The sequence below is a fragment of the Phocoena sinus genome, chromosome 10 (genome assembly GCF_008692025.1).
Source record: "Phocoena sinus isolate mPhoSin1 chromosome 10, mPhoSin1.pri, whole genome shotgun sequence".
In the NCBI taxonomy this organism is placed as follows: domain Eukaryota; kingdom Metazoa; phylum Chordata; class Mammalia; order Artiodactyla; family Phocoenidae; genus Phocoena; species Phocoena sinus.
The window spans coordinates 74,950,479-74,969,124 of record NC_045772.1 but is presented as its reverse complement, the minus strand read 5'-3'; the positions used below and the strand labels follow the sequence as shown (position 1 = coordinate 74,969,124).

Genomic DNA, 18,646 nt, shown 5'->3' with positions numbered 1-18,646 from the left:
GTGGAGACAGGGGTGTCTGGGCAGAAGTTTCAGAGCCTCAGAGGAGAGCACAGCAACAGGGGTGCAAAGGGCAAAGTGGAGAGATTCCTGAACAGAGGATCAGTGCTGACCAGCACTCAGCAGCCCGAGAGGCTTGTATGCTCACCTGCCAGGACAGGTGGGGGCTGGGAGCTAAGGCTCGGGCTTCGGAGATCAGATCCCAGGGAGAGGACTGGGGATGGCTGTGTGAACACAGCCTGAAGGGGGCTACTATGACACAGCTAGCTAAGAGAGAGTCCAGGAAAATGTCTGGAACTGCATAAAGGCAAGAGACATTGTTTTGGGGTGCACGAGGAGGGGGGAATCAGAGCACTGCATAAATGAGCTTCAGAGATGGGCGTGAGCCACTGCTATCAGTGTGAACACCAGAGATAGGCATGAGATGTTAAGGCTGCTGCTGCAGCCAACAAGAAGCCTTTGTGCAAGCAGAGGTCACTATCTACAACTCCCCTCATAGAAGCCTGTGCAGCCCGCCACTGCCAGGGTCCCATGATCCAGGGACAACTTCCCTGGGAAAACACACGGTGCACCTCAGGCTACTGCAATATCAGGCCGGCTACTACCACCGCAGGCTTGCCATGCGTTCGGTACACCTCCCTCCCCCTGAGGGAGCCAGAGCCCCCTAATCAGCTGCTACTTTAGCCCCATTCTGTCTAAGCAAAGAGCTGACGCCCTCAGGTGACCTACACACAGAGGCAGGTCCAAATCCAAAGCTGAACACCACGAACTGTGCAAACAAAGAAGAGAAATGGAAATGTCTCCCAACAGCCTCAGGAGCAGCAGATTAAATCTCCACAATCAACTTGATGTACCCTGCACCTATGGAATCCCTGAATAGACAACAACTCGTCCCATAATTGAGGCAGTGGTATTTGTGTGATTTTGTCTGTATAGCTTTGTTTTTACCATTTGTCCTAGAGTTCTGTCTCTCCATCTGTCTTTTTTTTTTTTTAGTATAGTTTTTTAACACTTGTCATTGGTGGACTGGTTTTTTGGTTTGGTTGCTCTCTTCTTTCTTTCTTTCTTTTTTTAAATTACTTTTTACTTTTTAACTATAATAACTCTATTTTATTTCATTCATTCATTCTTTCTTTCTTTCTTTCTTTCTTTTTCTCTCCCTTTTCTTCTGAGCCATGTGGCTGAAAGGGTCTTCATGCTCCAGCCAGGAGTCAGGCCTGTGTCTCTAAAGTGCGAGACCTGAGATCAGGACATTGGTCCATGAGAGACCTCACAGCTCCACACAATATCAAATGGGGAAAGCTCTCCCAGAGATCTCCATTACAATGCTAAGGCCCAGCTCCACTCAAGAACAAACAAGCTACATTGATGGATGCCCTATGCCAAACAGCAAGCAAGACAGGCATACAACCCCACCCACTAGCAGAGAGGCTGCCTAAAATCATAATAAGGTAACACACACGCCAAAACACACCACCGGATGTAGTTCTGTACACCAGAAAGACAAGATTCAGCCTCATCCACAAGAACACAGGCATCAATCCCTTCCACCAGGAAGCCTACACAACCCACTGAAACAACCTTAATCACTGGGGGAAGACAGCAAAACCAAGGGGAACTACGAACAAACAACCTGAACAAAGGAGACGCCAAAAACATTAAGTTAAGCAAAATGAGATGACAGAGAAACACAAAGCAGATGAAGGGGCTGGTAAAAACCCACCAGAACAAACAAATGAAGATGAAATAGGCATTCTACCTGAAAAATAATTCAGAGTAATGTAGTAAACATGATCTAAAATCTTGGAAATAGAATGAAGAAAATACAAGAAACTTTTAACAAGATATAGAAGAACTAAGGAGCAAACAAACAATGATGAACAACACAATAAATGAAATTAAAATTTCTCTAAAAGCAATCAATAGCAGAATAACTGAGGCACAAAAATGGATAAGTGACTTGGAAGATAAAATAGTGGAAATAAATATGGCAGAACAAAATAAAGAAAAAAAAATGAAAAGAATTGAGAACACTATCAGAGACCTTTGGGACAACCTTAAAAACACCAACATTCAAATTATAGGGCTTCCCAGGGAGATCAGTTACGTGGCTTGTGACCACCTAGAGCAGTGGGATAGGGAGGGTTGAAGGAAGGGAGATGCAAGAGGGAAGAGACATGGGAACATATGTATATGTATAACTGATTCACTTTGTTTTAAAGCAGAAACTAACACACAATTGTAAAGCAATTGTACTCCAATAAAGATGTTTTATATATATATATATATATATATATATATATATATATATATATATATATACATATATATAGGGCTTCCAGAAGAAGAAGAGAAAAAGAAAGGGACTGAGAAAATATTTGAAGAGATTATAATTGAAAACTTCCCTAAATGGGAAAGGAAATAGTCAATCATTCTCAGGAAGCACAGAGGGTCCCATACAGGATAAGTCCAAGGAGAAACATGCCAAGACACATATTAATCAAACTGTCAAAAATTAAATACAAAGAAAAAATATTAAAAGTAGCAAGGGAAAAATAACAAATAACATACAATGGAATCCCCATAAGGTTAACAGCTGATCTTTCAGCAGAAACTCTGCAAGCCAGAAGGGAGTGGCAGGACATATTTAAAGGGATGCAAGGCAAAAACCTACATCCAAGATGACTCTAGACAGCAAGGATCTCATTCAGATTCAATGGAGAATTTTAAACCTTTACAGATAAGCAAAAGCTAAGAGAATTCAGCACCACAAAACCAGCTTTACAATAAAAGCAAAAGGAACTTCTCTAGGCAGGAAACACAAGAGAAGGAAAAGACCTACAATAACAAACCCAAAACAATTAAAAAATGGCAATGGGAACATACATATTGATAACAACCTTAAATGTGAATGGATTAAATGCTCCCATCAAAAGACATAGACTGGCTGAATGGATACAAAAACAAGACCCACATATATGCTGTCTACAAGAGACCCACTTCAGATCTAAGGACACATAAAGACTGAAAGTGAGGGGCTAGAAAAAGATATTCCAGGCAATTGGAAATCAAAAGAAAGCTGGAGTAGCAATTCTCGTATCAGACAAAATAGACTTTAAAATAAAGACTATTACAAGAGACAAAGAAAGACACTACATAATGGTCAAGGGATAAATCAAAGAAGAAGAGAGAACACTTGTAAATATTGATGCAACCAACATAGGGGCACCTCAATGCATAAGGCACATGTTAACAGCCATACAAGGGAAATGCGACAGTAACACAATCATAGTAGGGGACTTTAACACCTCACTTTCACCAATGGACAGATCATCCAAAATGAAAATAAGTAGGAAACACAAGCTTTAAATGATACATTAAACAAGATGGGCTTAAGGGATATTTATAGAACATCTATCCAAAAACAACAGAATATATTTTCTTCTCAAGTGCTCATGGAACATTCTCCAGGATAGATCATAACTTGGGTCACAAATCAAGCCTTGGTAAATTTAAGAATATTCAAATCATCACAAGTATCTTTTCTGACCACAATGTTATGAGTCTAGATATCAATTACATGAAAAAAATCTGTAAAAAATAAAAACGCATAGTGATTAAAGAATACACTAGGAAGTAATGAAGAGATCCCTAAAGAAATCAAAGAGCAAATCAAAAAATATCTAGAAACAAATGACAATGAAAACACGATGACACAAAACCTATGGGATGCAGCAAAAGCAATTTTAAGAGGGAAGTTTAGAGTAATACAATCCTATCTCAAGAAACAAGAAACAACTCAAATAAACAAACTAACCTTACAACTAAAGCAATTAGAGAAAGAAGAACAAAAACCCCAAAGTCAGCAGACAGAAAGAAATCATAAAAATCAGACAGAAATAAATGAAAAAGAATTGAAAGAAAAAATAGCAAAGATAAATAAAACTAAAAGCAGGTTCTTTGAGAAAATAAACAAAATTGATAAACCTGTACCCAGACTCATCAAGAAAAAAAGGGAAAAGGCTCAAATTAACAGAATTAGAAATGAAAAAGGAGAAGAAATAACTGACACTGCAGAAATGCAAAGGATGAGAGATTACAACAAGCAACTATAGGCCAATAAAATGAACAAACTGGAAGAAATGAACAAATTCTTAGAAAAGCACAACCTTTTGAGACTGAACCAGAAAGAAATATAAACAGACCAATCACAAACACTGAAATTGAGACTGTAATAAAAAATCTTCAAACAAACAAAAGCCCGGGACCATATGGCTTCACAGGCAAATTCTATCAAACATTTAGAGCAGAGCTAACACATATCCTTCTCAAACTCTTCCAAAATATAGCAGAGGGTGGAACACTCCCAAACTCATTATACAAGATCTATATCACCCTGATACCAAAATCAGACAAAGATATCACAAAGAAAGAAAACTACAGGCCAATATCACTGCTGAACATATATGCAAAAATCCTCAACAATTTACTAGCAAACAGAATCCGACAGCACATTAAAAGGATCATAAACCGTGATCAAGTGGGGTTTATCCCGGGAATGCAAGGATTCTTCAATATATGCAAATCAATCAATGTGATAAATATATTAACAAACTGAAGGAGAAAACCCATATCATCAACTCAATAGATGAAGAAAAATCTTTTGAAAAAATTCAACACCAATTTATGAAATATACCCTCCTAAAAAGTAGGCAAAGAGGAAACTTACCTCATCATGATAAAGGTCATATAGGACAAACCCACAGCAAACATCATTCTCAATGATGAAAAACAGAAACCATTTACACTAAGATCAGGAACAAGACAAGTTTGCCCACTCTCATCACTGTTATTCAAAATAGCTGTAGAAGTTTTAGCCACAACAATCATAGAAGAAAAGTAAATAAAAGGAATCCAAATCAGAAAAGAAGAAGCAAAGCTGTTACTTTTTGCAGAGGACATGATAGTATACATACAAAATCCTAAAGATGCTACCAGAAAACTACTACAACTAATCAATGAATTTGGTAAAGTTGCAGGATACAAAATTAATGCACAGAAATCTTTTGCATTCATATACACTAATGATGAAAAATCTGAAAGAGAAATTAAGGAAACACTCCCATTTACCACTGCAACAAAAAGAGCAAAATGCCTAGGAATAAACCTACCTTAGAAGACAAAAGACCTGTATGCAGAACACTATAAGAAACTAATGAAAGAAATTAAAGATGATACAAACAGATGGAGAAATATATCATGTTCTTGGATTGGAAGAATCAACATTGTGAAAATGATTGTACTACCCAAAGCAATCTACAGATTCAATGCAATCCCTATCAAACTGCCAATGGCATTTTTCACAGAACTAGAACAAAAAATTTCACAATTTATATGGAAACACAAAAGACCCCGAAGAGCTAAAGCAATCTGGGGAAAGAAAAATGGAGCTGGAGGACACAGACTCTTGGTCTTCAGACTATACTACAGAGCTACAGTAATCAAGACAGTATGATTCTGGCACAAAAACAGAATTATAGATCAATGGAACAGGATAGAAAGCCCAGAGATATACCCACGTACATATGGTCACCTTATCTTTGATAAAGAGGCAAGAATATACAATGGAGAAAAGACACTTTCTTCAATAAGTGGTGCGGGGAAATCTGGACAGCTACATGTAAAAGAATGAGATTAGAACACTTCCTAACACCACACACAAAAATAAACTCAAAATGGATTAAAGACCTAAATGTAAGGCCAGACACTATAAAACTCTTAGAGGAAAACATAGGCAGAACGCTCTATGACATAAATCACAGCAAGGTCCTTTTTTACCCACATCCTAGAGAAATGGAAATAAAAACAAAAATAAACAAATGGGACCTAATGAAACTTCAAAGCCTTTGCACAGCAAAGGAAACCATAAACAAGACTAAAAGACAACACTCAGAATGGGAGAAAATATTTACAAATAAAGTAACTGTCAAAGGATTATTCTCCAAGATTTACAAGCAGCTCATGCACCTCAATATCAAAAAACAACCCAATCCAAAAATGGGCAGAAGGCATAAATAGACATTTCTCCAAAGAAGATATACAGGTTGCTAACAAACACATGAGAGAATGCTCAACATTACTAATCATTAGAGAAATGCAAATCAAAACTACAATGAGATATCATCTCATACCAGTCAGAATGGCCATCATCAAAAAATCTAGAAACAATAAATGCTGGAGAGGGTGTGGAGAAAAGGGAATGCTCTTGCAATGTTGGTTGGAATGTAAATTGGTACAGACACTATGGAGAACAATATGGAGGTTCCTTAAAAAACTAAATATAGAACTACCGTACAACCCAGCAATCCCACTACTGGGCATATACCCTGAGAAAACCATAATTCAAAAAGAGTCATGTACCAAAATGTTCATTGCAGCTCTATTTACAATAGCCAGGACATAGAAGCAACCTAAGTGTCCATCAACAGATGAATGGATAAAGAAGATGTGGCAAACATATACAGTGGAATATTACTCAGCCATAAAAAGGAACGAAACTGAGTTATTTGTAGTGAAGTGGATGGACCTAGAGACTGTCATACAGAGTCAAGTAAGTCAGAAATAGAAAAACAACTACCATATACTAACACATATATATGGAATCTAAAAAACAAACAAACAAAAAGGCTCTAAAGAACATAAGGGCAGGACTGGAATAAAGACGCAGATGTAATGAATGGACTTGAGGACATCAGGAAGGGGAAGAGTAAGCTGGGATGAAGTGAGAGATTGGCATGGACTTATATATACTACCAAATGAAAAATAGCTAGTGGGAAGTGGCCGCGTAGCACAGGGAGATCAGCTTGGTGCTTTGTGACCACCTTCAAGTGTGGGATAGGGAGGGTGGGAGGGAGACACATGAGGGAGGTGATATGGGGATATATGTATATATGATTCACTTTGTTATAAATGGAAAGAAATACACCATTGTAAAGCAATTATACTCCAATAAAAATGTTTAAAAAAATTTTTAAAGCTTGTGCTTTTTTTTCAGTTTGGATGATCTGTTCATTGGTGCAAGTGGGATGATAAAGTCCCCTACTATTATTGTGTTACTGTCGATTTCCCCTTTTATGGCTGTTAGCATTTGTCTTATGTAGTAATGTGCTGCTATGTTGGGTGCATAAATATTTACAATTGTTATATCTTCTTGTATTGATCAGTTGATCATTATGTAGTATCCTTCTTTTCTCTTGGAATAGTCTTTATCTTAAAGTCTATTTTTTCTGATATGAGGATTGCTTACCCTGCTCTCTTTTGACTTTTATTTGCATGGAATATCTTTTTCTATCCCCTCACTTTCAGTCTATATGTGTCCCTAGATGTGAAGGGGGTCTCTTGTAGACAGCATATATGTGGGTCTTGTTTTTGTATCCATTCCGCCAGTCTGTGTCTTTTGGTTGGAGCATTTAGTCCATTTACATTTAAGGTAATTATGGATTTGTATGTTACTATTACCATTTTCTTAATTGTTTTCTGTTCATTTTTGTAGGTCTTTTCCGTCTCTTGTGTTTTCTGCCTAGAGAATTTCCTTTAGCATTTGTTGTAAAGCTCGTTTTGTGGTGCTGAATTTTCTTAGCTTTTGCTTGTCTGTAAAGGTTTTAATTTCTCTGTGAAATCTGAATGAGATCCTTGCTTCGTAAAATAATCTTGGTGTAGGATTTTCCCTTTCATCACTTTAAATATGTCCTGCCACTCCCTTCTGGCTTGTGGTGTTTCTGCTGAGAAATCAGCTGTTAATCTTATCGGATTCCCTTGTATGTTATTTGTTGCTTTTGCCTTGCATCTTTTAATATTTTTTCTTGTATTTAATTTTTGATAGTTTGATTAGTATGTCTTGGTGTGTTTCTACTTGGATTTACCCTGTATGGGACTCTTTGTGCTTCCTGCACTTGATTGACTATTTCCTTTCTTATATTAGGGATGTTTTCAGCAACAATCTCTTCAAGTAATTTCTCAATCCCTTTCTTTTTCTCTTCTTTTTCTGGGACCCCTATAATTCCAATGTTCATGTGTTTAATTTTATTCCAGAGGTCTCTGAGAGTGTCCTCAATTCTTTTCATGCTTTTTTCTTTATTCTGCTCTGCTGTAGTTATTTCCACTATTTTATCTTCCAGGTCACTTATCTGTTCTTCTCCCTCAATTGTTCTGCTATTGATTCCTTCTAGAGAATTTTTAATCACATTTATTTTGCTGCTCATCATTGTTTATTTGCTCTTTAGTTTTTCTATGTCCTTGTTAAACGTTTCTTGTATTTTCTGCATTCTCTTTCCAAGGTTTTTGATATCTTTACTATCATTATTCTGAATTATTTTTCAGATAGACTGCCTATAACCTCTTCATTTGTTTATTCTGGTGGGTTTTTACTTTGCTACTTCATCTGCTGTGTATTCCTCTGTCTTCTCATTTTGCTTAATTTACTGCATTTGGGGTCTCCTTTTTTCAGGTTGCATGTTCGTAGTTCCCTTTGGTTTTGCTGTCTCCCCCCCACAGTGGGTAAGTTTGGTTCAGTGGGTTGTGTAGGGTTCCTAGTGGAGGGGACTGGTGCCTGTGTTCTGATGGGTGGGGTTGGATCTTGTCTTTCTGGTGTGCAGGACTGCAACCTGTGGTGTGTTTTGGGGTGTCTGTGACCTTATTATGATTTTAGACAGCCTCTCTTCTTATGGGTGTGCTTGTGTTCCTGTCTTGCTAATTTTTTAGCATAGGGTGTCCATCACTGTATGTTGCGGATTTTTGAGTTGAGCTAGGTCTTAGCATTGAGATGCAGATCTCTGAGAGAGCTTTCACTCTTTGATATTATGTGGGGCTGGGAGATATCTGGTGGACCAATGTCCTGAATTCAGCTCTCCCACCTATGAGGCTCACTCCTGATACCCAGCCAGAGCACCACAACCTTGTCAGCCACATGTCTCAGAAGAAAAGGGAGAAAAAAGAGAAAGAATGAAAAAAATAATAAAATAAAATAAAGCTTTTAAAATAAAATTTTTTAATTATTAAAAATAAAAAAGAACAAAATAAAAGAAAGAAAGAAGAGAGCAATTAAAGCAATAAACAAATATACCAATGATAAGAAGCTTTAAAAAAAAAGAAAAACAAATTTTCTGAAAAACCTAGGGGCAGGACAGTCATAATGACACAGACATAGAGATTGGAGATGAGGACATGGAGAGGGGGACAGGTAAACTGCAATGAAGTGAGAGAGTGACATGGACATATATACACTACCAAATGTACAATAGATAGCTAGTGGGAAGCAGCTACATAGTATAGTATGGTGCTTTGTGATCACCTAGAGAGTTGGGATAGGGAGAATGGGAGGGAGACACAAGAAGGAGGAGATATGGGGATACATGTATATGTATAGCTGATTCACTTGTTATACAGCAGAAACTAACACACCATTGTATAGCAATTTTACCTCAACAAAAATTGTTGAAAAATACCTATACTAAAAAGGAAAAAAAAAAAAAAAAAAAGACAGACCCCTAGGGCAAATGATAAAAGCAAGCTCTATAGACAAAAATCAACCAAAGAAGCATACACATACACACTCACAAAAAGAGAAAAAGGAAAAAACAAATTATATATATATATATATATATATATATATATATATGAAGAGAACTACCAAATCAATAAGCCAATCTACCAGTGATAATAATCTTTAAATACTAAACTAAGATAAACATAAAACCAGAAACATATTGATTCAGAAAGCAAACCCCAAGTCTACAGTTGTTCCCAACATCCACTGCCTCAATTTTGGGATGATTCATTGTCTCTTCAGGTATTCCACAGATGCTGGGTACATTGAGTTAATTGTGGAGATTTAATCCACTGCTCCTGAGGCTGCTGGGAGAAATTTCCCTTTCTCTTCTTTGTTCACACAGCTGCTTGAGTTCAGCTTTGGATATGGCCCCACCTCTGCGTGTAGGTCACTTGAGATTGTCTTTTCCCCCGCCCAGACAGGACAGGGTTAAAGTAGCATCTGATTAGGGGGCTCTGGCTCACTCAGGCCTGGGGGAGGGAGGGGTACAGTATGCGGGGCAATCCTGTGGTGGCAGAGGCTGGCGTGATGTTGCAACAGCCTGAGGCATGCCATGTGTTCTCCTGGGGAAGTTGTCCCTGGATCATGGGACCCTGGCAGTGGTCAGCTGCACAAGTTCCTGGGAGGGGAGGTGTGGATAGTGACCTGTGCTTGCACACAGGCTTCTTGTTGGTTGCAGCAGCAACCTTAGTATTTCGTGCCTGTCCCTGGTGTCCGCGCTGATAGCCACAGCTCGTGCCTGTCTCTGGAGCTCGTTTAGGCAGTGTTCTGAATCGCCTCTCCTCACGAACCCCAAAACAATTGTCTCTTGCCTCTTATGCAGTTCCAGCCTTTTTCCCGGACTCCCTCCTGGCTAGCTGTGGTGCACTAGCCCCCTTCAGGCTGTATTCACACACAGCCAACCCCAGTCCTCTCCTTGGGATCTGACCTCTGAAGCCTAAGCCTCCGCTCCCAGGCCCCACACACCCTGGTGGGTGAGCAGACAAGCCTCTCAGGCTGCTGAGTACTGGTCGTCGCTGATCTTCTGTGTGGGAATCTCTCCACTCTTCCCTCTGCATCCCTGTTGCTGCACTCTCCTTGGTGGCTCCAAAGCTTCTGTCCCGCCCATCCCCCCATCTCCACCAGTGGAGGGGTCTCCTCATGTTTGGCAACTTTTCCTCCTTCACAACTCCCTCCCAGAGGTACAGGTCCTGTCCCTATTCTTTTGTCTCTGTTTTTCCTTTAGTTCTACCGAGGTACATGGGGAGTTTCTTGCCTTTTGGGAAGTCTGATGTCTTCTGCCAACATTCAGTAGGTGCTCTGTAGGAGTTGTTCCATGTAGATGTATTTTTGATGTATTTGTGGGGAGGAAGATGATCTCCACGTCTTACTCCTCCGCCATCTTGAAGGCCCCTAGAAATGATTGTTGCCTTTCCAAATATCAAGTAATAGTACTTATGTCAGCAATTAAAAATTCCTAGAACTTTTATTATATACAATGCTCTAGAAAAGCCCATCTTTTAAAGTAGTGGTACATGATAAATGAGCTCAGTATCTTCCCCAGAATGTATGTAGTTGAAAGTATAATTTATTCATGGATGACAATGCAATTATCTGTGGAAACATGGAAGTGCTAAAATTAAGAACATTCAAGATATAAACAAGGAAAAATGAAAGCACAGGAGAAACCAAATGAGTGTACTGTTCAAAACATAATTTATGTGCAAACTTTCAAAATATCTTTTTTAAGAGAGATGAATGGTTTAATTGTATTTGCAGGACTCTACTTAGGTATTCAGAGAAGATTTATTAAAGTCAGCTCTCATTCCCATTCTTTTCTGGTCTGCCTCTTGTTTCTTCAACTAAAAATAAGCTAAAGTTCTAAATCTCTAAAATATTCTACCCTGCTCTCTCCCTAAGCTTCCACACTCCATACTCTCTCAAGCATTGAAAGAATATTTTACCTACATACATTTGCTCCAATTTCTAATCATAAATAATTAACCTCCTGTAGTCTAATTTCTGCCCTCACAGTCTGCTTTAATTACTCTTTGAAAATCACCAAGGACATTTTAGTTAATGCAGCAAGTTGTTTCTTGCAGCACTGTTTTTAATCCTTCCTTGCAGCACATACTGCAGCACATATTCAATCCTTCTCCCTTGATTTTTTATCATGCAACACACCTCTGAATCTCTTTCTATCTAATTGTCTTCTCTGTCATTGTTTCCTCCCCCTATCACCAATCAAATTGACAACACTGTTAGTGAAATTATTTAATTCTGATATAAAGTTAACTAATTGGCACTCTCATACATTTATGTTTCCAAGGAGAAAAATAATGCTGCAGACAACTTGGCAACTGAATTAGAAGATGATAGCAATTCCTTCCCTTCAGTCAGTAATATTATTACTGGAAGTATATTTTAAATCAATAATTATACCTACAAAATACTAAATTTTGTTATGTATAATTTTGAAAAATTAGAAATAAATATTCAGAAAGAGGAATGATTTAGAAATTTGTAGGATTTATATGTAATGGAATATTGTCATTAAAAATGTTTGTGAAGGGGCTTCCCTGGTGGTGCAGTGGTTGAGAGTCTGCCTGCCGATACAGGGGACACGGGTTTGTGCCCCAGTCCGGGAAGGTCCCACATGCTGCGGAGTGGCTGGGCCCGTGAGCCATGGCCGCTGAGCCTGCGCATCCGGAGCCTGGGCTCCGCAACAGGAGAGACCACAACAGTGAGAGGCCTGCGTACCACACACACAAAAAAACATGTTTTTGAAGAATGTTTACACAAGTATAAGGACATGAAAATTGTTTAAAATATATAGTGTACAAGGCAGAGAACTGACTTTTTCACACACAATTATCATTTCTATAAATAAATATATATATATATCTGAATGGAAAAACACTTCAAAATTTTAGAAATGATCATTTTTGAATAGTGGCCCTGAGAATCATTAAGTTCTTGTTCATGTCTAAACATATTTTCCTAAATTTTCTACATTGTTTATATTAGTTCTATGATCTTACCAATAAATATAGAAATGGTATAGATGGCATTTATAATTTTTTGTGTGATTACTGGACAAAGTATAAATTCAAGAAAGAATGACATACCAGGATTAGGTGTTCATTTAAAAAGAAAATGGCACCAGATCTCTGGAAATTGATCCACCACTTTCTTTTTTCCCAAGAGGGAGGTGATCATTATGACTAGTATAAACTTATTTGGAAATTTGCCTTTGTTTTACTCTGAATGTCTTGATGTCCTTATAGGAATCCAGATTTCGTTGAGTTTGAGGATTGAAGACTGAACATGCTGTCATAACCCACTCAGACTTGTTTGAATCCAACTATTTCCCTTAAGTCAAGTCTGTACAAATTGCTGAACCTTTAGACATATTTATGGTCTACCAGTTAGTTAGAGATAATAGAACAAGTATCCTTATAGATAACAGTGATGTTTTTTATGTGATCCATTATTTTGGTATGTTTTAGAAATGATGTGGCTTTACCACTGGCAGCTGGTGCACTGATCAAACATGGCAGCCACACAAAAGGTGTATTAAATGCTTTGCCTCTTTCAAAAAATTGACTATAAGTAAAATTGAGAAGAAACATCAAAAAACAGACTCTAGAAGCAAAGGATAATGCTTTCACAGATTATAATGCTAAACGAGCTGCTTTAACACATTCCAAGGCTGTTCAACAACTCCAAAAATCAAAGCCAACACAAACTCCAGACTATTGGCATCAAGTCTTGAGTCAACTCCAGCCTCAAGCACCTGATTTTGAAGGAACATGTTACAAAAGATGACTTGCTCCTCTCCAATAACATAAAGATGGCTATTCAGGCTGCCATGCTAAAATAGTTTAATAGTATGCTAAAATAGTAAAACTTCAGTAAGATTGTAAAGGATTTCTCTGATGTTATCCCATCTGTTAATGACATAATCCTAAGAAAACGACAGAGGTGAGACATAGACATAAGCCAGACCCATCGGTCATTTTGAACATCAACAGATGTATTTTATTTAGTTACCCCTTGTGTGATTTTGAATATACTATTAATATTGTATATCTGATTTTTGGTTGACTAGAAACTTTTCTTGATGTAAAGCAATTGCTCTTAAGCAGAAAAAAACCTTGAGATTTTGTACTTTCCACTTAAGGAAACCCTAACTATTTGACTAGTGATAGAGGTAAACATTTCACTAGATGAGTTATTAAGTAACTGCAAGAAGCTCTGCATGTCACCCAGGAACTTCATTGCCCCTACCACCTCCTCAAAAGAATAGAACAAGTGAATGGCATTTTAAAACAGAAATTTGCAAAACTATCAAGGAAATCTCAATTGCTATGACCAATGTCTTTTCCCTTAACTCTCATGGCTATTAGGTCCATTCCTCAAGAAATATTGCCAAGTGGAGCTTTCACCACTAACACCTGGGTCTGCCATTTCTATAGCTCTACATGGTCAAATAGTGTAGAGGTTTAATACAAGACACCCCAATTTATTATCAAGCTGTTTTCCCTGGGATAAACCACAGGAATGACTGCATAACTTTCCTGGTTAACTGGAAATTACACCAGTAAAAGTTGCTCTTGAACCTCCTTAGGAAGTACCATGTGATACTGTTAATCACAAACACTGTAGTAAAACTTCAGAGAATTGACCTTTTTATTCACATTATCACGGCTAAAAAGACATGATATATCCTCATTGTGGAATTCCATGCCTATAAGAAATCTTAAACTGAGACTCTTTCAGGATTGAACAAGAGCAGGCAGCATCAGAAAAGAGATATCTATCTAAAGAACCTCAGATCAAGCAGCAGGCTACTAGTAAACACGACGGTTTACTCAAGACCGTTCAAGATTCCCAAATGCTCAGAACCACTAAGTAACACTTGTCCTTTTCTTTCTTTTCTTGGCTATCTTTTCCCAATTATGTTTTCTAACTGCTAAAATGATATTTTTAACATTCTTGCCCTAATCTTGTTACTCTGTGTAAATCAGGAGTATAAAAAAAATTACGCAAGCCTATTAATCTCAAACCATATCTCTTCTCTACAAACTCTGGTTGGTATGGGATTTGTTATCCTGTCTAATCCCACAAGCAGCAGGACTTGGCTAAGAGATATTATCTAGGGCTTTTTGATAATTCTTATGTTAATATCTTTGTCTCAACATTTGTTTGATGTGTTCCATCTGGAGTCATAAATATTTCTATTTAACTATTCACTTGACAAAAGATTAAAATTCAACTACAAGGACCAAAGTTATAAGAAACACTTTCGGCAGTCAGCAAAAAGTCTGAGACTGAAATTAACACAAATGGTACAGATCTAACAGATATGCATATTTACAAACAATGAGACTCAGTCTCCCACTTGACCAAAAAGGAAGGAGTATGAGAGACCCTGAAGGGCTGAAAATTTTCTACTGTGATCCTCATGTGTTATTAAATTCTGCATCTATTCCTCTTGATAAACCTAAACTGCTCAACCTACACTTTACTAAACTACTCTCTTTTCCAAATGTGTTTTTGACTACTATTCCAGAAAGAGCTGAACTTTGACCTCTTTTACTAAACCTCTATAAAGCTCTATAAAAATGCTTCCCTTCTTATTTAAGACAGAACACTCCTTTTTGGTGCTCTAGCTAATTTCCTTCCATAATGTGAATTAAACTGGATCTATCAATATGATCATTTTTTAAGTTTATTTTTCTGGTCAAGCATTTTATACTAGCATTTTGTAGGCTATACAAAACAAATGGAAGTAAATATTAGAAATTATCCCAAATTTAGCCTGTGAAATACATACCTTAGTGGCTATTATAAAAATTATTAGATTGATTTTCACAGGTTAAAATCATCAGATAAATGTGAACTTCTCAGTTTTAATGTGGAAGAATGACTATCAAGAAAAGAGAATGAACTTTAGAGAAAAATACACCTGGGTTATAAGCCAGACTCTTCTACAATATGTTTGTGAACTTGGACACATTTTTTACTTCTTCGATTTGGAATTTTGATAGCATTAAGTCTATTGCCTTCAGAAAGGTGAAATGACTTACCTAAGGCCATAAATATAGATTGTATCAGAATCCAATCTTTTAATTCCATGTCTGGTGTTTAGTCCTCTTCATTGTGACCTCCTATACCATCTGGTATCAAGTCTGCCAATGACCAAAATATATGAAGTTAAATAACAACTTTCAAATAAATAGTTTTATTTATTACTCTTATTATTATCTAAATAACCTATTAATAAAATTGATGGTTTTTATCAGAGGTTCTTAATAATAACCATTGTCAGAGGCAATTAACAAAATTTTTTACTTCGTCGGGGGGAACCTTGAAGATGGCGGAAGAGTAAGACGCGCAGATCGCCTTCCTCCCCACGGATACACCAGAAATACATCTACACGTGGAACAACTCCTACAGAACACCTACTGAAGGCTGGCAGAAGACCTCAGACCTCCCAAAAGGCAAGAAACTCCCCACGTACCTGGGTAGGGCAAAAGAAAAAAAAGAAAAAACAGAGACAAAAGAGTAAGGACGGCACCTGCACCAGTGGGAGGGAGCTGTGAAGGAGGAAAAGTTTCCACACACTAGGAAGCCCCTCCGCGGGCGGAGACTGCGGGAGGCGGAGGGGGGAGCTTCGGGACCACGGAGGAGTGCACAGCGACGGGTGCGGAGGGCAAAGCGGGGAGATTCCCGCACAGAGGAGCGGTGCCGACCGGCACTCACCAGACCGAGAGGCTTGTCTGCTCACCCGCCGGGGCGGGCGGGACTGCGAGCTGAGGCTCGGGTTTCAGTTTTGGACGGAGCGCAGGGAGAGGACTGGGGTTGGCGGCTTGAACATAGCCTGAAGGGGTTAGTGCACCACGACTAGCCGGGAGGGAGTTCGGGGAAAAGCCTGCACCTGCCGAAGAGGCAAGAGACGTTTTCTTCCCTCTTTGTTTCCTGGTGCACGAGGAGAGGGGTTTAAGAGCGCTGCTTAAAGGAACTCCAGAGACGGGCGTGAGCCGCGGCTAAAAGCGCGAACCCCAGAGACGGGCGCAAGCCGCGGCTAAAAGCGCAAACCCCAGAGACGGGCGGGAGACGCTAAGGCTGCTGCTGCCGCCACCAAGGGGCCTGTGTGCGCGCATAGGTCACTCTCCGCGCCCCTCTTCCGTGGAGCCTGTGCAGCCCGCCACTGCCAGGTTCCCGGAATCCAGAGACAACTTGCCCTGGAGAACGCACAGCGGGCCTCAAGCTGCTGCAACGTCATGCCGGCCTCTGCCGCAACGTCACGCGGCGTCTGACGCCGCAGGCCCGCCCCGCACGCAGTGCCCCTCCTTGCCCCACCCCCACCCCCGGCCTGAGTGAGCCGGAGCACCCGAATCAGCGGCGCCTTTAACCCCGTCCTGTCTGAGCAAAACACAGACGCCCTCCAGCGACCTACACGCAGAGGCAGGGCCAAATCCAAAGCTGGGCTCCTGTGAGCTGTGAGAACAAAGAAGAGAAAGGGAAATCTCTCCCAGCAGCCTCAGAAGCAGCGGATTAAAGCTCCACAATCAACTTGATATACCCTGCATCTGTGGAATACCTGAATAGACAAGGAATGATCCCAAATTGAAGAGGTGGAATTTAGGAGCGAGATCTATGATTTTTTTCCCTTTTCCTCTTTTTGTGAATGTGTACGTGTATGCTTCTGTGTGAGATCTTGTCTGTATACTCTTGCTTCCACCATTTGTCCTAGGGCTCTATCTGTCCATGTTTTTTTCTTAAATTTTTTTCTTAATAATTAATTTTAATTGTAATAACTTTATTATACTTTACCTTCATTCTTTCTTTCTTTCTTTCCTTCCTTCCTTCCTTTCCTCCTTTAGACAATGAATCAACCCAAATTGAGGAGGTGGTCTCTGAGAGCAAGATTTATGATTTTTCCCCCATACCTCTTTTTGTGAAGGTGTATGTGTATGCTTCTGTGTAAGATTTTCTCTGTATAGTTTTGCTTCCAACATCTGTCCTAAGGTTCTATCCGTCCCTTTTTCTTTTTCTAAATGTTTTTTAATTCAATAACTATACTATACTTTATTTTACTTTTACTGTATCTTCTTTCTTTCTGTCTTTTTTCCTTCTTTCCCTCATTCCTTCCTTCCTTCCTTCCTCCCTCCCTCCCTCCTTTCTTTCCTTCTTTGCTTTATTCTTCCTTCCTTCCTTTCCTCCTTTCCTTCTTTCTTTCCTCATACTTCTACTAATTCTCTCTACTTTTTCTCCCTTTTATTCTGAGCCGTGTGGATGAAAGACTCTTGGTGCTCCAGCCAGGAGTCAGGGCTCTGCCTCTGAGGTAGCAGAGCCAACTTCAGGACACTGGTCAGCAAGAGACCTCCCAGCTCCACATAATATTAAATGGCGGAAATCTCCCAGAGAGCACCATCTTAACACCAGCACCCAGCTTCACTCAACGACCAGCAAGCCACAGTGCTGGACAACCTATGCCAAACAACTAGCAAAACAGGAACACAACCCCACCCATTAGCAGAGAGGCTGCCTAAAATCAGAATAAGGCCACAGACACCCCAAAACACTCCACCAGACGTGAACCTGCCCACTAGAGAGAAAAGATCCAGCCTCATCCACCACAACACAGGCACTAGTCCCCTCCACCAGGAAGCCTACACAACCCACTGAAACAACCTTAGCCACTGGAGACAGACATCAAAAACAACGGGAACTACGAACGTGCAGCCTGCAAAAAGGAGACCCCAAACATAGTAAGATAAGCAAAATGAGAAGACAGAAAAACACACAACAGATGAAGGAGCAAGATAAAAATGCACCAGACCTAACAAATGAAGAGGAAATAGGCAATCTACCTGAAAAAGAATTCAGAATAATGATAGTAAGGATGATCCAAAATCTTGGAAGTAGAATGGACAAAATGCAAGAAACAGTTAACAAGGACCTACAAGAACTAAAGATGAAACAAGCAACGATGAACAATGCAATAAATGAAATTAAAAGTACTCTAGATAGGATCAATAGCAGAATAACT

At 39.2% G+C, this 18,646-nt stretch overlaps 1 long non-coding RNA gene across 1 annotated transcript; it reads right to left on the bottom strand.

Moving 5' to 3' along the window:
- Positions 1–768: 768 nt before the first annotated feature.
- Positions 769–17,534, bottom strand: LOC116760920. Its single transcript, XR_004351889.1, has 3 exons — positions 17,491–17,534; positions 13,546–13,551; positions 769–884 (listed from the first exon to the last, which is right to left on the bottom strand). It is a non-coding gene; the product is annotated as an uncharacterized LOC116760920 (long non-coding RNA).
- Positions 17,535–18,646: the final 1,112 nt, after the last annotated feature.